Genomic DNA, 5,000 nt, shown 5'->3' with positions numbered 1-5,000 from the left:
AGAGCCCAGTACTCTTTCCTGTTGGCATCTTGAAATCCTCGTGTGGGATTAGTCTCTTGACAGATGCCGCCATTTCTCTCCTCTTTTTTAATAGAATGGAGACGTGGTGTGACTGCAAGTTCCCATGTATTCCTAACCATTGAAACTTGTGAGCTGGAGAAAGGCGAGACTTCTAGCGATTGATCTTGGAGCGCAGGTGTTCTAGGAACTGGGTCACCTTTCCGGCCACTTGCAGACAAGTAGTCTTGGATACTGCCTGCAGCACCCAATCGTCCAGGTATGCTACTACTTATACTCCTTTAGAGCATAGGTGCTGGACGATTGTGTCCGCTAGCTTTTTGAATACCTTTGGGGCTATGTTTAGTCCAAATAGCATGGCTGTGAAGACATATTTTGTCTTCTGTAGCTTGAATCCTAGGTAGGAGGAGAGGGGGCAACTGATTGGTAAGTGCCAGTAAGGATCTGCCAGGTCTATTAAGACTGTATACGACACTTTTTGGTAGAAGGGTCCTTATGTGTTGCAATATAAGCATCCGGAACTTGTTGTTCTCGATGAACTTGTTGAGTGGAGACAAGCCTAGAATGACACTGGGTCTGTCCGAGTCTTTCTTGGGAACATAAAAAAGCCTTCCCTAGAATTTGGATGGACTTCGCTTTTCTCATTACCTCCTTGTTCAAGACTTTTGTGGCATATTCTTCCAGTAAGGGGGTGGAGTGTTGGAAGAATTTTGGAAATGTAAGGTGGATATTTGTTCCATTTCCAACCAGGTGCTTTCGTAATTTGGCTGTGGACCCAGGGATCGAAGGTCTAACGATCCCGAAAGAGGAAAAGTCTACCTCTTACCAGGAACCTCTAATTGTGTAGAGGTCCCTGAGGACTTGTTTCCGTGACCGCACCCTCCTCCACCCTTAGGGGGTTTCCAGAGGATCCTTTTTTGGGGCCCCCACCTTTGTAGGGCCAAAAGGTTGTCAAGCGCCTTTCAAAGCCTGGATTAAACACAGGTGACTGGCTACCCGATGTTGAGAGACCATCTGGAAGGTGGTTTAAAGCTGGGCTACCATTTGAGGAACCGTGGTCATTGTCACAGTAGGAAATTGTGCAGTTCTGATGAGGACATGCCCCACTTTTGAAGAAGGTTCCAATTCTCTGTGGTTTCTTTAGCAAGGACTTTTTGGACCACTTCCTGTGGGAAAGGGTCTTCGCCCCAGATACATGGTGAAAACAGTTTTCTGGGTTCGTGTTTCACCGTTGTTGCGGCAAACACATGCTCTCTACAGGGCCTTTTTTGACCTGAGAAAAGCCTACAAATCCATCATAAGGGTGGGCCTGCACACATTTCCAAGCAGTTCTGATGAGATAGGGAGGCGGCAAGACTATCTTTTGTCTCCTGTTCCCTCCTCAAAAGATGGTTTGGCAACTTTTGGAAGGTTCTCATTAAACTGCTGTCCTGCTATCTCCGGATCCAACTTCGAGACAGAGAAGGTTAGATGTACCTCTTTCCATTTCTCCTCGCAGGTGGGCATAGCTCGAGATAATGGTTTGCATTTCTCTAGGATTGGGCAGGGTTTGCCCTCTTCGACTGCTCTCATGACACAGTCTAGGGCTTTCCCCGAAAGGGGGAAGGCTCTGGAGGAAGGAGCAATGAAGGTTAGGTGCTTCTTGCTCAATGCTGAGACATTAAGAGTTAGTATATCCGGCCCCTTTCTGGGTCTTGGTAAGGATGGCTAGTGCCTTGTCATGTTCGAGGACAATGACTTCCTTCGGTATAGTCTCCTCGCAGGATGAAGGCTCATCTCACAGTATGACGTAGCAATCTGGGTACGCTGAAAACTGGGTCAGAATTGAAACTCGTCAAGGGGACTGGACACCAACTTCTCGCAGATATGGGCATGTGTTCCGTCTACCTTAAGGGGTTTGTTCGGAGCAGTGATGGAGGTCAGATATTTTAAGGGGCTTAGTGGAGCCCCTGGAAGCGCCAGGGGGTTTCCTTCCCTCTAGCTCTCTCTTCATCTCTTTGAGATCTTGCTTATTTTCCTCTTGTTCCTCCCGAAACAGTGTCAATGTCTGCTGGATCGACTCTAGGAACGTTTCACTCCTGCCGACCTGTCTAGCTAGTTAGGGAGTTGGGGTTGAAGAGGTTGACAGCATAGGTTGATATGCCGCCACAGTGAGCTGAAAGACCTCAGTTACTGTCAAAACGTATCCTTCTTCCACCGTGGGTGGTTGAACCACTCCTTATTCAGGGCCTTCTTGCAGTAGCCCCTGTCCAAGGTCACTGGGCGCCTCTGACATCCGATCTTGGTGAATGTCCAAGCCTTGCAGTGCCTTTTTAATATCCGCGTCTACTGTCCGTTGGATAGAGGGAGGCTGGACCTGTGCCTGAGGCACAAACGTATTCTATTGAGCCTAAGGGAACAGTAGGCAGTTCAAATATCTGTTAGGTAGGTAAGGTCCAGGAGAGTTCTCCTAGAAGCCTCATATTCATCTTTGATAGGTTTCCCTTGCTGTATCCTTTGACTCCATAGTGTCAGGGATATATTCTACAAATCCGTCAGTCAGCAAGGTGAAGCGATAGGAGCGACCCTTTGGGTCCCAGAACCTCCGGGATCCAGATACGATACAGCAGGGGCATAAAACCTGTGCATCGTATGCCCACAAAAGTTCTTACTCTTGTGGTTGCAGAACACAACTGTACACTTCGCCATTGGCTCCTCCTGTAAGGAGAAAAGGGTGAATGAGTACTAGGTTGTTTATATCATTGATATAATATATGATTAGAATACGGGTTCCAGTACCTCAGGGATCCAGATACGATGTATCGGGGGGCATTAAACCTGTACATCGTAGGCCCACAAAGTTATTTCTCTTGTTGTTGCTGAACACAACTTCAACCTTCACCATTGGCTCCTCGTGTAGGGGAGAAAAAGGATAAAATGAGTACTCAGTAGTCTATATCATTGACATAAATACACATGCTTAACAACAGTATTTGTTACTCTTATTTTTAATAGCTTAAGATAGAAGGCAGGAAAAGAAGTAGGAAAGACACATATCTGTGTTTCCTCTCCAGGCAATTGCTTTGACCTTCTTCATCATTAATATTTTTAACTTCCTTATTAGGGAAAATACAGAGTGAATATTGACACTAACTCCTCCATTTGTAGAATATTAATACCGTGCAGTAATAATCAATATCCCGATGATCTAGGATTCATCAGGATGTTGAAGGAATACTTCAGCTCAACATTTTATTCGGTCTCAGCAATAGACTTTGAAAGGATATACAGAGTATGTTGAAAGGATTTATACTATTGCATCATTGTATACTGTAGTTTTCTAACTGCTGTATTGTTATACTACAGGAATACTATCTACTGTATTGTCATATATTGTAGTTTTACCGGTATACTACCGGGGTTAGGCTAGTGCCTAGCTGCACTAACTGATTAGGAGAGAGAAAGGATGGGAAGGAGGACTCCGTATTATTATAGTTTAGTACAATAATTAGAAGTGTAGGGGGCTACTGCCTTCTACAGACTTCTTCCTGGAATGGGAATTCTAATGGAAGGGGAGGAATACACTGATTCTAGCTTCCAACCAGCCACAAATTCTGTTGCCGGCTGTACTGCCGGTTACAAGGTTTGTGGATGGCAGTCCAAGAGACGACTGAAGAATTCTCAACAGTATAATGGGTTTCCCACCAGCTGCCGTCAGGGCCGGCTCAACCTTTCTCGAAGCTTCGCTTCCATTAGTGAGTTGGTCGAGGCGGTAACCTAACCGCTGTTTGTAGGAACCCAGCCGGTAACCTAGTCAGACCGGCAAGCAGAGATGATTGTGAATACCGGCCAAAGGATATTTGTGACGGGTAGGCCGGCACTAACGGACAGAAGGGGAAGGGAAAGGGTCTTATATTTTACAGACGCGAAAGGTGGTGGCAAGTATGCTGTCTACTTTTGGCTGTAAATCAAGGAAGCCTAGCTTCCAATACCGGCGCCGTCATGGGCGGCAGGGGAATAGCAATTCCCCTTCTGGTGACATTGCCAGATATAAGACATGTCTTCTAGTCCACAAAGGAGAAAGGAGGCGGCAATTATGGCGTCCGCATTTGGTTGTAGACTAAGGAAGCCTAGTTTCCATTGCCTACAACGTCATAGGTGGCAGAGGAACAACAATTCCTCTGTCTATGACAATGTCGGCTACAAGGCAATACACTCTGAGTTACTGTCATACTTCAGAGCCGGGATACTCGCCGGCAAAGAAGATCGACAGTAAAACACTATCCATGTCAAGCCGGAGTTAACTACTCGTTGACGATGACGGAAGATAGGGTTGCCGCCTCGGATGGCGGCATTCAGGGGGAAAGAAGGGTTTATCTTCTTTTTTCTAAAAGAAAAGCGTTTCGGATTATACCAATAATTGTAGGGGATATATATATCCCCGACCGAATTAATAGAAATGATACTAGTGGTTAAACAATGGGATTAACGTTACTAACGTATACTAAACGGGTTAGGCTAACCTAACTCAAGTGGGGACCACGGCTACGAGTGATACCACCAAGGCCCTATTGTATACGAAAGAACGTTATAATTTGAAGAGGAAATATTATATGTGTATCTGCAATCTTTACCAATATAATTTTGCCTAACTAGCTGGAAATTTCCTTAAAGCTAAATACCGGGAGCGTTGCACTACTAACTAGACAACTACATTCATGGCGTGGAGCAGCGGTCTCAAAATGGCCGCCTCCAGAGATGGCAGTACTCCACTTAACACACCTAAACTATGTTAATATAACTGTGAAAAGGGAGCTAGAGAAATATACACAAGAAAAAATATATACTCAACTTTCCAGAGGATGAAGATGCTGCAGATTGCATGATATTATTCCTTGAAAATAGTAACATAACCGAGAGAAACGAGGGAGAGTACCGTGCTTAAATGCTACTTTTAAAACGAATGATGGGCCATAGCAGTACAGGGTGGGGTCCACCGGGTT

This window comes from Palaemon carinicauda, chromosome 36 (assembly GCF_036898095.1).
Source record: "Palaemon carinicauda isolate YSFRI2023 chromosome 36, ASM3689809v2, whole genome shotgun sequence".
Lineage (NCBI taxonomy): Eukaryota > Metazoa > Arthropoda > Malacostraca > Decapoda > Palaemonidae > Palaemon > Palaemon carinicauda.
Note: the sequence above shows the minus strand (reverse complement) of the source record.